Source organism: Heterodontus francisci, chromosome 2 (assembly GCF_036365525.1).
Source record: "Heterodontus francisci isolate sHetFra1 chromosome 2, sHetFra1.hap1, whole genome shotgun sequence".
NCBI classification, from domain to species: Eukaryota; Metazoa; Chordata; class Chondrichthyes; order Heterodontiformes; family Heterodontidae; genus Heterodontus; species Heterodontus francisci.
Window position 1 is genome coordinate 47,001,878 of NC_090372.1, and position 14,783 is coordinate 47,016,660.

At 45.4% G+C, this 14,783-nt stretch overlaps 1 protein-coding gene across 2 annotated transcripts in view; it reads left to right on the forward strand.

Moving 5' to 3' along the window:
• Nucleotides 1-2,392: 2,392 nt before the first annotated feature.
• Nucleotides 2,393-14,783, forward strand: part of LOC137379454 (E3 ubiquitin-protein ligase RNF182-like) — an 88,442-nt gene continuing 76,051 nt past the window's right edge. For both annotated transcript variants that reach the window (XM_068050294.1, XM_068050301.1), the window contains exons 1-2: nucleotides 2,393-2,438; nucleotides 3,836-4,023. The gene's annotated coding sequence lies outside the window, so the exon portion shown is untranslated. The remainder of the gene's footprint in view (nucleotides 2,439-3,835; nucleotides 4,024-14,783) is intronic.

Consider the following 14,783-nt stretch of genomic DNA (forward strand, 5'->3'; position numbering starts at 1 on the left):
GCTTAGTCATTGGGAAGGAGTGGGTGTGTTGGGCCTCTCACTGCTCATTGCAGCGTCCAGTTTTCCCTGTCCTTTGCCCATAACCTGTTGTAATGCAGTCACCAGAAGTTTTACTGGGTCATCTACACTCTCCTCTGCCTCCACTTCCAGAAGCTCCGCTCCTGGGGAACCCCTGTTTACCTTCTCCTACTCTTCCCCATGGCTTTGGTCCTGAGGAACCCTCATTTCCTGGTTTCCTCTCTTTCGGAAATGTACACTCCCTGAGCCAGTGCCCTGTCCCCCCCTTCTTGCTTCCATTCTCTTCTGCCACCCCAACTTCCCTTCATCTCATGCATCCTTCCCTTCTGATTCAATCCCTCACCCCAGTCAGCTTTAAATGCTAGGGTCAGCTTCCTCAGTACCCCTGCCTCAGTGTTTGTTAGGTCTTCGGGGTCAAATCATGACTCCGCCATCGTTCTGATCCATGGCAGACTGTGGGTTACTAGGGTCCTCAGCCAATGGTTTCTGGAGGCCCCTACCAGTTGCAAATAGCCCTGGTTCCTCCCTGTAGCCAACAAATACACCGGCCATAATCTGTCCGCAAACACATCCGGTGCCTCACCCGCTAGCTGCCGGGTCTGCTTGACCTGTGAGAATGGGCTGCCCTGACCATGTCCCAACGCAACCAAAATCTCATCCTTCAGACCATTTACATTGCCCCTTCCCATCTTAGTGGCTGCAGACAAGCTTTGGTACACCTTCCCGTCTAGAGAGAACAAGATCAGCTTTTTCATCTATTCCTCATCGCAATTGTTGATCCCCCCCTATCTGCTGTCTGCTAACGAAGTGGACAGAGGCATCCCCTCGGTGTTTCAGCCTCGGCACGCCGGCCAGCATTTCCTGTAACTGTAGGATAGTATAGGGAACCACATAGTCACTCTGCAATGGCGCCGGACTGCCGCCTGCTGGGGGCGGGCCAAACTTCTGCTGTCGCAGGTGGGACATCGGTCTTGGTGGACCCGGTGCCTCGGGAACTGGCCGACTCCCACTGTACTGGATCCCGTCATCGGACTCTTTCCCCTTTTCATCCCGTCAATACCACCTTCTGGCGCCATGAGACAAGCCATACCCCTGGCTGCTGATAATGCGAGAGTTAGCTTCCGAATCGTCTCCCTACAGGATCCATGGTCAGCCTCTACGTAGGCCCGACTCTGAGCTACGCTGTAAGCTGCCTTGACATCTTTCAGCTACCCCTCAACCTTGCCAGCCCTCTCCAGATTCCTGGCACTTTGTTCACTGAGCCTGGCACTCTCTCCTACTCTCCGTAACCTAACACTGTAAATACTCTACTGCGCGTCTTGAAGTCTCCTCCTGCGCTTTCCTCTCCTGCCTTTCACTGCTTAATTCTGCCACCAGTTGATCCACCACAGCGTCTCTATCACCTGCTCTGTTCTCCAACTCCACCTTCTCCTCCTGTACCTACTTGAGTTTCTCTGTTAAAATCTGAATCTGCCTCTGCATATACAGTAGCCAGACTGCCTTTTGCTTTGACTTCTTGTGCGTGCTACTACCCGCCCATTCCATTGCTTGCTTCTCTGGACAGTCAGCACACATCAGTTCCTGCACCCATGATGCAGAAAGGTTTAACTTGCTTCCCACATACTTGGATACCCTATCCCCCATTGAGGATTTCTTGCCCTTGGTCCTATCCATAATTTGGCCTTGACCTTAATGTCCGGCGACTGTCGCCAGATATGTAAGTGGTTCCCGCTCCCATTCCCCCCCTTACTGATGGATCTTGACTTTAGGATTTTTATAAAGGACAAATTGAATAGACACAGGGGTGGGCTGAACCACAAACTTGTTTATTAAAACCCTCCTTACACCCTGATACAAAGACCTCTAATCTAATTTAAAGGACACCGCACGACACTTTGATTGGTCAGTCTGATTTAAATCCCTCCACGATTTAAGCTCAGCTCCCATCCAAACACACAAGTCACCACAACTTATAAGATAAACCTTTTACGAAAAACCATAGGCAAAACCCCACGTTTCTGCCCCAAACTCACTCAATTCAAAACCCAAACCCTCCCAGGATTTGGTTGTTACACTTAAAATTGCTTTAAACTCTCAGCCCCAAATACCCCTTGGATTTGGCTGATAACTGACAATCCTCCTTGTGACTGGTACTTCCGGTGAGAATTTGTAGGTCCACAGGCCAGGTTGACCGTTCCTGACCCTCCTTCATGACTGCAGTGCCAAACCCTTTGATCTTGTCCTTTTTATGATGATCCTTTTCGAAATACCATGAACACATCTTCTGAAGCTATCCTGCCTGATGGTCAGCGCTTAGCACCTTTTAATCTCTTTTGTCTGTTACCTACCGGGTCCAGACAGATCCATTCGGTGCTGCCGTTATTTCCATGACCGAGAACAATGAACTCCGCCAAGATGAGGTATTCCAGGCTCCAGAGCTGATATACCTGAAAAGGTTTCTCTCCTGTCTTGACCGGAGTGCATGCTGTGGTCCGGGGCTGATTAGTTGTAACAATGGCCTCTGCAATTACTTAATTGGGTTACGTGACAGTAGTTACCCTGTGTCACTGTTATGATAATGTCCCAAATTCCAGTCCTTTAACAGTATCAGGTCTGTTGTGATGTTGGAATGTTTGAAATTGACCCCTTGGAATGCAGCCTGCCTCTGTGTTTTGTGATGAGGTTTGGCTTTTATTCACAGTACTAGTGTCGGTGGGGGTTGGAGTTTTCCCCATATTTCATCAAGTCCAGTTTTAAAGTCCAGTTGCGGGAGGGGGAAGGAATTCCAATCCCACATCTCACAGGCAAGAAGTTGAGATTTGGCTCAGTAGACTCCAAGGGACTTGAAAGTCACTGGGCAAAGTGGCTATTCCCAAAGAAAATAGTGAATTCAGGCTGAAAGGCTAGCAATGACGCGAATAGTTCTTTCACTTTGTCCAACCACTAGCTTGCCAATTTCAGCCTTTATACTGTTGCTAGCAGTCAACAATGACTTCCTACTGTGCACTTGCCTCTTTCACCCTGGCAAGATGTTAAAACAGTGTGGAGCCCATGCATTGGCAGGGAAAGTCAGCGTGCCAGGTTGCAGATTGAAATGTCTTATTTGGTTTCCTGACAGATCCAAGGGGGTTCCCTGTTTGCCTCGGAACAGGCACTGGTGAAACCCGGAAGAGAGCGAGAAGATGTTGGGATCCCGATCCAATGTCCCTTTTAGGGGATTTAACTTCCCGCATGCAACTGAATCTGCCTCCCATTACCTGGGAAAATTCCACCGGATGATTCTATGATCATCCAATTGGAATACCCAAGCAGTGCTCCTGTTGTACTGTGATACTTTAAAATGAATGCTCAAGCGTAAATCCAATTTAAGAAATGTTGCCCTCGTGGTGTTCTCCTTCCCCCACCTCCTGCCACTTTCCTCCTTCCCTCCCAGCAAAAGCTGCTGACACTCCAAGAACATCCAACCACCCTTTGATAACTGACGGATAAAAATGTTGTCCTTCAATCTGAGCCTGTTGTAAACTCTGTGCCATGCATGTCAGAAAATAATTTCGTTAGCTGGGCTTATGTTATTGAGTGAGGTCTGATTTGTGCCCAGGCGCATTCATTACTTAAGGGCAGCACAGAAGCAGGATTGCTTTATCGATTGCTCAGTTTTTTCTGCTGCTTCTTAATTCCTCGTTTTCCTAATCCACTTTACTTGATTTTGTAAGTTGATTTGTATGTTACCCGCTTCTAAAGTTACAATTTGTTACTGGTTCCCAAATATAAAATTGTGAACCAATTAGCTTCAATATACCTTACCTTCCGGGAGCAGAACAGAGAGGAGCGGAGCGGACCTGTGGGGAAAACGCCAAGAGCGGAGCCTATAAATCAAACCCGAGGATCGAGGCCCAGTCTCTTACCTTCTGGGAATGGAGAGGAGAGGAGCTCTTCCGGCGCGCTGGAGTTTTGAAAAAAAAAGCGAACAGAGATGTCAGAGGAGAGCTGCAAGGTGATTAGATGGTGAGTAGCAGCTGTTAGTGTATTTAAATATCTTTAAAAAAATAAGGGGAAAGTTTGTTTTTTGTTGAAAAAAAAACCTCTGGTGATAAGGTGAGTACTACTAAAGTTTTTTTTAAGGACTTTAGATTGGAGTGGGTAGAACAAGGCCCCTAGTGTAATTAGTATTTTTTAATTAAGGGAGTAACTAATTAATCTAAGGGTAAGTCATGACAGGAGAGCTCAGCCCCGTGATTTGCTCCTCCTGTGCTATGTGGGAAATCAGGGATGCTTTCAGTGTCCCTGACGACCATGTGTGCATCAAGTGTATCCAGCTGCAGCTACTGGCTACCCGCATTATGGAGCTGGAGCTGCGGGTGGATTCACTGTGGAGCATCCGCGATGCTGAGGACGTTGTGGATAGCACGTTTAGTGAGGTAGTCACACCGCAGGTAATGGCTGCACAGGCAGAAAAGAGATGGGTGACCACCAGACGGAGTAGTAGGCGCAGGCAGGTAGTGCAGGGGTCCCCTGTGGCCATCCCCCTCTCAAACAGATATACCGCTTTGAATACTGTTGGCGGGATGACCTCCCAGGGGAAAGCAGCAACAGCCAAGTTCGTGGCACCACGGAGGGCTCTGCTGCACAGCAGGAGAGGAAAAGGGGTGGGAGAGCTATAATGATTGGGGATTCTATCGTAAGGGGTGCAGATAGGCGTTTCTGTGGCCACAAACAAGACTCCAGGATGGTATGTTGCCTCCCTGGTGCTAGGGTCAAGGATGTCTCAGAGTGGCTGCAGGACATTCTGAAAGGGGAGGGTGAGCAGCCAGAGGTCGTGGTCCATATTGGTACTAACAACATAGGCAGGAAGAGAGATGAGGTTCTGCAAAGTGAAAATAGGGAGTTAGGCAGAAGGTTAAAAAGGAGGATAAGGCAAATGAATGCGTGGCTGAAGAGCTGGTGTAGGAGGGAGGGCTTCAGTTACTTGGATCATTGGGATCTCTTCTGGTGCAGAGGTGACCTGTACAAGAAGGACAGGTTTCATCTAAACTGGAAGAGATCCAATATCCTTTTGGGGAGGTTTGCTAGTACTACTTGGGAGGGTTTAAACTAGTCTTGCAGTGGGGTGGGACCCAAAGTAGTAGTCTCTCTGATGAGATAGTTGAGGCAAATGTAAAGGTTAAAGCGAGCAAGTCCAGTAGGCAGGCTGGGCAGGGGCAGGACAGGGAGCGTGGAAGGTCTGGTAGGCTAAACTGCATTTACTTTAATGCAAGAAGCCTTACAGGTAAGGCAGATGAACTCAGAGCATGGATTGGTACATGGGATTGTGATATTATAGCTATTACGGAAACGTGGTTGAGGGATGGGTAGGACTGGCAGCTCAATGTTCCGGGGTACCGATGCTTCCGGCGTGACAGAGGTGGAGGTAAGAGAGGAGGGGGAGTTGCACTATTGATTAGGGAGGACATCACGGCAATACTTAGAGAGGATATCCCGGGGGGAATGTCCAGCGAGGCCATATGGGTAGAATTTAGAAATAAGAAAGGGGTGATCACTTTGATGGGATTATACTATAGGCCCCCCAATAGTCAGAGGGAAGTGGAGGAGCATATATGTAGGGAAATCACAGATAGGTGTAGGAATTATAGGGTTGTAATAGTAGGTGATTTTAACTTCCCTAATATTGACTGGGACTGCCTTAGTGCTGAGGGATCAGATGGGGAAGAATTTGTTAAGTGTGTCCAGGATAGTTTTCTGAAGCAGTATGTGGATAGCCCTACTAGAGAAGGGACTACACTCGACCTCCTCTTAGGAAATGAAGATGGGCAGGTGGTTGATGTGTCAGTGGGGGAGCACTTTGGGACCAGTGACCATAACTCTATTAGCTTCAAGATAGTTATGGAAAAGGATAGGACTGGTCCTCAGGTTGAAGTCCTAATTTGAGGGAAGGCTAATTTCGATGGCATCAGACAGGAACTCTCAAAAGTTGAATGGGAGAGGCTGTTTACAGGTAGAGGGACGTCTGGCAAGTGGGAGGCTTTTAAAAGTGAGATAGGAAGAGTTCAGGGCCGGCATGTTTCTGTTAGATGGAAGGGCAAGGCTGGCAAGTTTAGGGAACCTTGGTTGACGAGGGATATTGAGGGTCTGGCCAGGACAAAGAAGGAGGCATATGTCAGGTATAGGCAGCTGGGATCAAGCGAGTCCCTCGAGGAGTATAGGGGATGTAGGATTACACTTAAGAAGGAAATTAGGAGGACGAAAAGGGGCCATGAGATTTCCCTGGCACATAAGATAAAGGAGAATCCTAAAAGATTCTATAAGTATATTAAGTGTAAAAGGGTAGCTAGGGAGAGAGTAGGTCCCCTTAAGGATCAGTGTGGTAATCTATGTGTGGAGCCACAGGGAATGGGCGAGGTCTTAAATGAATACTTCTCATCTGTATTTACTGTGGAGTAGTTCATGGAAGCTAGTGAGTTCAAGGGAGGGAACAGCGATATCCTAGAGCATATCAACATTACAAAGGAGGAGGTGTTGGAGGGTTTGAAGTGCATTAAGGTGGATAAATCCCCAGGGCCTGACCAGGTGTATCCTAGGATGCTATAGGAAGCAAGGGAGGAGATTGCTGGGGCCCTGGCAGAGATTTTTGTATCATCGTTAGCCACAGGTGAGGTACCGGAAGACTGGAAGATAGCTAATGTTGTGCCTTTATTTAAGAAGGCAGCTGTGATAAGCCAGGGAACTACAGGCCGGTGAGCCTTACATCAGTGGTGGGAAAGTTATTGGAAGGGATTCTGAGAGACAGGATTTATATGCATTTGGAAAGGCATGGTCTGATTAGGGATAGTCAGCATGGCTTTGTGCATGGGAAATCATGTCTCACGAATTTGATTGAGTTTTTGAGGAGGTGACCAAGAGGATTGATGAGGCAGGGCGATGGACGTTGTCTACATTGACTTTAGCAAGGCCTTTGACAAGGTCCCGCATGGTAGGCTGGTCCAGAAGGTTCGAACACATGGGATCCAGGGTGAGCTAGCAAATTGGATACAAAATTGGCTTGGTGATAGGAGGCAGAGGGTGGTAGTGGAAGGTTGTTTTTCAGATTGGAGGCCAGTGACCAGTGGTGTGCCACAGGGATTGGTGCTGGGCCCTCTGTTGTTTGTCATATATATTAATGACTTGGATGTGATTGTAAAGGGCATGATTAGTAAGTTTGCAGATGACACCAAAATTGGTCGTATTGTGGACAGTGAAGAAGGTTGTCTAAGGTTACAGCAGGATATAGATCAACTGGGAAAGTGGGCAAGGGAGTGGCAAATGGAATTTAATGCAGAAAAGTGTGAAGTGAGGCATTTTGGGAAGTTAAACCAGGGCAGGACATATACAGTGAATGGCAGGGCCCTGGGGAGTGTTGTTGAGCGGAGAGACCTTGGGGTGCAAGTACATAGTTCCCTGAAAGTGGCAACACAGGTAGACAGGGTGGTGAAGAAGGCGTATGGCATGCTTGCCTTCATCAGCCAAAGCATTGAATACAAGAGCTGGGACGTCATGCTACAGTTGTGCATAACGTTGGTTAGGCCGCATTTGGAGTACTGTGTGCAGTTCTGGTCACCGCACTACAGGAAAGATGTGATTAAGCTAGAGAGGGTGCAGAAAAGATTCACAAGGATGTTGCCTGGTTTGGAGGGCTTGAGTTATAACGAGAGATTGGATAGGCTGGGTCTGTTTTCCCTGGAGCGAAGGAGGCTGAGAGGGTACATGATAGAGGTGTATAAATTTATGAGAGGCATAGATAGGGTAGATAGCCAGAATCTGTTTCCCATGGTAGGGGTGACTAAAACTAGAGGGCATAGATTTAAGGTGAGAGGGAGGAGGTTTAAAGGGGATCAAAGTGGTAAATTTTTCACACAAAGATTAGTTGGTATCTGGAATGAGCTGCCAGAGGAGGTGGTGGAAGCAGGAACAGTAGCAACATTTAAGAGGCATCTGAACAGGTACTTGAATGAGCAAGGCATAGAGGGATATGGAATTATTGCAGACAGGTGGGATTAGTATAGATAGGCATTATGGTTGGCATGGACACGGTGGGCCAAAGGGCCTGTTTCTATGCTGTACGACTCTATGACTCTATATTTGCACACACACAGGTAAGGTAGATATATAAATATAAATAATGGTGCCACAATGTGGCCTGAGCCATTTTAACACCCAGGTCTCATTAAAGGAGGCAACAGAGCTGGCGTGAGTGAATGGAAACCATGAGGTGGGAGTGTGATTTCAGACAGCAGTAGGCCTCTGCCAGGGTCCTGGAATTCAGGTAAGCTGATCAAAAGTGGGATACCAGGGAGATTGAGATGACTTTATATTCAGGGAAGATGAGAAATACCAGATCAGGGGAAGCATAATGTTTCCTTGCAGGGCCAGGAGGAGTACCCCTGCACCACCTGGCCAATGCTTGCTGGCCCCCAAGAAAACATTAAAAAAAATCAAGCTTACTTGAGCTGCTTCTGGCTCTGATCCTGCTTGCTGCTAAGTTATGGTGACTATTAGCACTTTGCTAAAAATGCATTGTAGTCTGAATGACATCATCGGTCCCTGATTTTTAAATATTATTGAGGTACCTGCTTGGGATGCCTTCTCCGTGGCCTAACTCAGCAGGGGGAGTGGCGAGAAAGTGACTGGAATGCAGAGGATAGTACCTAGCTGCCATATTAAACTTCTCCATCCAGACCAGGCGGGCAGGGTTAATATCGAGTCTATTAACATTCGGATATTGCAGATAATATATAGATAAATTTCATACAAGAATCTATGAGTCACAGAATTGTTGCAGCACAGAAAGAAGCCATTCAGCCTATTGTGTCTGCGCTGGCTCTCCAAAAGAGCAATTTACCTAATACCACTTCTCCTCCTTCTTCCATAGCCCTCCACATTTGTCCTTTTCAGATAACAATCCAATTCCCTCTTGAAAGCCTCAATTGAACCTGCCTCCACCGCACTCTCAAGTAGTGCATTCCAGATCCTAACCACTCGCTGCGTGAAAAAGTTGTTCCTTATGTTGCCATTGCTTCTTTTACCAATTACCTTAAATCTGCCGATTACCTTCATCGGCCGAAGCATTGAGTACAAGAGTTGTGAATCTTGTTCACAATCCTTCCACTAAATGGGAACAGTTTCTCCCTATCTACTCTGTCCAGACCCCTCATGATTTTGAATACCTCTATCAAATCTCTTCTCAACCTTCTCTTCTAAAAGGAAAACAGTCCCAACTTCTCCAACCTATCTACCTAACTTAAGTTCCTCATTCCTGGAATCATTCTTGTGAATCTTTTCTGCACACTCTCTAATGCCTTCACATTTTTCCTAAAGTGTGGTGCCCAGAACTGGACACAATACTCCAGTTGAGGCCAAACCAGTGTTTTATACAAGTTTAACATAACTTCCTTGCTTTTGTGCTCTATGCCCCCTATTAATAAAGCCTAGGATGCTGTAAACTTTATTAACCACTCGCTCAACATATCCTGCCACCATCAATGATTTATGCAGATATACACTTAGGACCCTCTGCTCCTGCACTCCCTTTAGAATTGTACTCTTTACTTTATATTGTCTCTTTGCGTTCTTCCTACCAAAATGAATCAATTCACACATTGTTTGCAATGCTTTTGAAATGCTTCATACTTAACAGAAGATCTCCTAGCAAGTCGGAGCATATGTTGTTTTGTAATAATAGGATTATTAAGCCATGTGAGGCACAATTTATTATCAGGATCAGTGATTTATGAGGAATGGTTCAGACTTTCCTGCACTCTGCAGTAGCTTTGCTGCCATAGCCGTGGCAGGGTGAACTTTCTGATCTAGCCTAGCCCAATTGACCAAACACTAACCACATTGAATTTGCCCCTGATATATGTGTGCATTGCAGACAGTCTTTTGTAGAAATAGTCTCTTGGATTGACTTGGAATGATATGATGAGATGCAAACTTAATGTTGTGATAACCTTTACTTCTGTGGGAAAATCTGTCCCTGATTCAGGTGTTGTGTGCCAATCATTGGGCAGCAGATGCACCAACATCAGAAGCCTGAGGATTGAAGTATATTTATCTTGGCCTCCTCAGACTAAATCATGGAGTTGTGGGCGCCAATCAGGCATTCCGATGCAGCTTGCTTGTTGGGGCATAGAGGGCTAACTTCACCCTACGCTGAGATACAGAAAGGGGAGGGGTGAGCAGGAGGAGTGGGAAGGGGATGAGGGCTGCTCCATCTGACTCCACAAATCCTAAAAAATTTAGACCTTTTTTGATTGGCCTTCAGCAGTTCGTTTAAGGCTGCTCAAGACCCGGGAATGCTAGTCAGAGTTTACGCATCGCTAGCCCCAACTAGGAAAAACAAATTTAGGGGCCTCACTTTAATATTGAAATGAGGCCTGTGCTCAGCGGCTGCCTGAATAAAGGCCCCAAGAAATTTAGGCATGATCCAAGCACCCATGCAAATTGGATACAGGCCTCTGTGCTGCTCAAATGATTATTGCTGCACCAGTTTTTGGCCCATGAAACAGCTGTAGCCGTGTTAAATTTAGACCCAGAGGACCGAATATTCGACTTGAACTGGCAGTAAAATTAGCACTAGGAGTGAATTTCCTCAGGGTTTCTTCCATTTTGCTGCCATAACTTTGGCAGACAGTAAACAGAATTTCTGCTGAACCTCCACCCAAGTTACAGCAGTGGAGTGAGAGAACCCCCAGAATCACAACGGAAATTAAGAGAGATTTATTGTCATGTTTGCCACAGGCAAAACATCAAACTGATGTCAACCCAATTTGACGATGTAGTATACTATATTGATGTATCTTACTTTATGGCAAAAATGGATTTTAAAAATTGATATATAAATTCTTCATGTCCTTCTGTGTCTTGCGTTCAGCTTCCTTCCCACACCAACCCATTATCAAGTCCACTTTAATTCAGCATTAAAGTACCACCAAGTTATGGCAGTGTAGCAAAGCAATGAAGAAATTCATCCCGATAGTCCATATTCATACAGTCATTGCGGCACAGCAGGAAGCCATTCGGCTCATCAGTCCATGCCGGCTCTCTGTAAAGCAATCCGGTCTATCCCCATAGCCCTGCAAGTTTATTTCCCTCAGGTGCCCATCCTTGTAGGCAGAGTGTTTTAGGTCATTACCAGTCGCTGCATTAAAAATAGCTCTTCCTCGTATCCCTCCTGCATCTCTTTCCCAAAACCTTAAATCTGTGTGTCCTAGTCCTTGTGTCACCAACTAATGGGAACAGTTCTTCTTTGTCTACCTTATCTAAACCTTTCATCATCTTGTATACCTATCAGATCTCCCCTCAATCTCCTTTGCTCCAAGGACGACAGCCTCAGCTTCTCTAACGTAACCTTGTAGCTAAAATCCCTCATCCCTGGAACCATTCTGGCAAATCTCCTCTGCACCCTCTTGGACCCTTATATCCTTCATAAAGTGAGGTGACCAGAACTAGATGCAATACTCTAGTTGTGGGATAACCTTAGCTTTATAAAGGTTCAGCGTAACTTCCCTGCTGTTGTACTCAATACCTCTATTTACGAAGCCCAAGATCCCATATGATTTGCTAACCACTCTCTCAAAGTGTCCTGCCACCTTCAAAGATCAATGCACTTAAACCCCCAGGTCCCTCTATGTTGGTACACTCAATTGTGCCATATAGTTTATATTGCCTCTCTCTATCCCTTCTGCCAAAATGCTTCATCTCACAGGTCTCTGTATTAAATTCCATCTGCCACTTGTCTGCCCATACTGCTGTCCTATCTATGTCCTGTTGAAGGTGATTGGAATCATCCTCACTGTCTGCCATACCTCCAGGTTTGGTATCATTGACAAATTTTGAAATTTTTCTCTGTATTCCAATATCCAAAGCAGTGGTCCCAGCATTGGCCCTTAGGGAACACCACTGTCTACCATTCTCCAGTCTGAAAAATGATCATTTCCACAACTCGCTGTTTTCTATCCTTAACCAATTTTTTTATCCAAGCTGACACTGACCCTCCTATTACATGATCCTCAATTTTGTTAACTAGCCTTTTATGTGGTACTTAGGCAACTGCTGTCTTAAAATCCACATGGACAACATCCCTTGTTTTCCCCACACTAACCTCTGTTACTTCATCAACATTTCAATTAGATTAATCAATCACAAAGTGCTTTTTACAAATACATGCTGACATAGTGGTAATGTCACAGAACCAGAAAACCCGGCTAATGCTCTGGGGTGATGGGTTCAAATCCCACTATGGCAGCTGGTAGAATTTAAATTCAATTAATTAGTGCTAAAAAAATCCAGCTGAAAGCTAGTCTCAGGTAATGGTGATTACGAAGCTATCATCAATTGTTGTAAAAACCCATCAGGTTCAGAAATGCCCTTTAGGGAAGAGAATCTGTCGTCCTTACCTGGTCTGGCCTACATGTGACTCCAGCACAACAATATGGGTGCTGTCTGAAATGGTCAAGCAAGCCATTCAGTTGTACAAAGCCACTGCACAAAAGTTGAAAAGGAATAAAACCATATGGAACACCTGGCATTGACGTAGGCACTGGAAATGACAACAGCAAACCCAGTTCTGTTGACCCTGCAAAGTCCTCCTTACTAACATCTGGGGACTTGTGCCAAAGTTGGGAGAGTTGTCCCACAGACTAGTCAAGTAACAGTCTGACATAGTGCTAGTCATGGAAGCATATGTTGCCTCCAATGTCCCAGACTTAACCATTCCTGGTGTATCCTGTCCCACCAGTCATTTCTAAAGCCTTACTCACCACTGATGATAAACTGACTGGCCTGTACAACAACAAATTTACATTTATAAAGCACCTATAACATAATAAAATGTCGCAAGGTGCTTCACAGGAGCATTATAAACAAAGTATGACACCAAGCCACAAAAAGGAGATATTAGGTCAGATGACCAAATGCTTGGTCAAAGAGGTAGGTTTTAAGGAGTGTCTTAAAGGAGGAAAGAGAGGCGGAGAGGTGTAGGAAGGGTTTTCCCGAGCTTAGGGCCTAGCCAACTGAAGGCGCAGCCACAAATAGTGGAGTGATTAAAATCAGGGATGCACAAGAGGCCAGAATTAGAGGAGCACAGATATCTTGGAGGGTTGTGGGGATGGAGGAGATTACAAAGATAGGGAGGGGCGAGGCCATGGAGTGATTTGAAAACAAGGATTAGTTACGAGGACTGCCCTTACACCCTTACTTGAACAAGGCACATTTGGCACTCTCCAATCCTCTGGCACATTCCCCATATCTAGGGAATATTGGAAGATTATGGCAAACCCCTCTGCTATCTCCACTCCCACTTCCTTTAGCAACCTTGGATGCATGCCATCCAGTCTAGGCAACTTATCCACTCTAAGCATAGCCAGCCTTTCCAGTACATCCTATGAATTTTCACCCCATCCATTAGCTCTATCATCTCCGCTTCTACCGATATTTTGTCAGCATCCTCTTCCTTAGTAAACACTGATACAAAATACTCATTAAGTATGTTAGCCTTGCGCTGTGGCTCTAAGCATATCAAGCTCTATGTCCCGAATAGGCCCCACCTCACCTCTTACTATCCACTTATGATTTGCATGCCGGTAAAAGATTTTTGGATTCCCTTTTATGTGAACTGCCATTCCATTCTCATATTCTCTCTTTGCCGGTCTTATTTTCCTCTTCATTTCCCCTCTCAATTTATTGTATTTGGCCTGTTTCTCAATTGAAAAATTCACCTGACATGCATCATACATCTTTTTTTGTTTCTCTACATTCTCTATCTCCCTTGTCATCTAAGGAGCCTTGGCTTTGCTTCCTTTACCTTTACCCTTGTTGGAATGAACCTAGCCTGTACGTGAAACATCTCCTCCTTAAAGATCACCCATTGCTCCATGACAGTTTTTCCTGTCAATCTTTGGTTCCATTTTACCCTGGCTAGATCCCTTCTCTTCGCTCTTCCAATTTAGAATTTCTACTTTAGATTGTTCCTTGTTCTACATTGCTCATCTAAATCTTTATGATGCAATGATCACTCTTACCAAAGTGTTCCCCCACAGATATTTGGTCCACTTGGACTACTTCATTCCCCAGCACCAGATCCAGCAATGCCTCCTTCCAGTTTGACCGAGAACATAGTGGTCAAGGAAGTTCTCCTGAACACATTTCAGAAATTCCTCCCCCTCCTTCCCTTTGCTATAACATTATCTCAATTAACATTTGGGTAATTGAAGTCCTCCAATATCACCACTCTATAGTTCCTGCGCATCTCTATGATTTCCTTGCAGATTTGCTCCTCTATCTTTCACTATTTGGAGGCCTATAGAATACCCTCATTACATGATCATACCCTTTTTGCTTCTCAACTTGCACCAAATTGATTCTGTCTTTGTCCCCTCAAGGACATCCTCCCTTTCCAACAAGACAATGTTTTCCCTAATCAGTACTGCCACCCACCTCCCTTTTTTCCTTCCCTGTCTTTTCTGAACAATTTGTATCTTTGAATATTAAGTCTCCAGTCCTCACTATTTTTAAGCCATGTTTCTGTTATTGCCACTACATCATATTCCTACAGGGCTATTTGTGCTTGTAGCTCACCAATCTTATTCACAACACTTTACAAGTTTACATACATGCATTGTAAACCTGTCTTTGTATTCCTCATAGTCCTTCTTTGTCTGCTTCTATCTAATATGGTATTACTTCCTTCTTTGATACAGTCAAACACATTCACTCCTTTATGCACTTTATTTTTC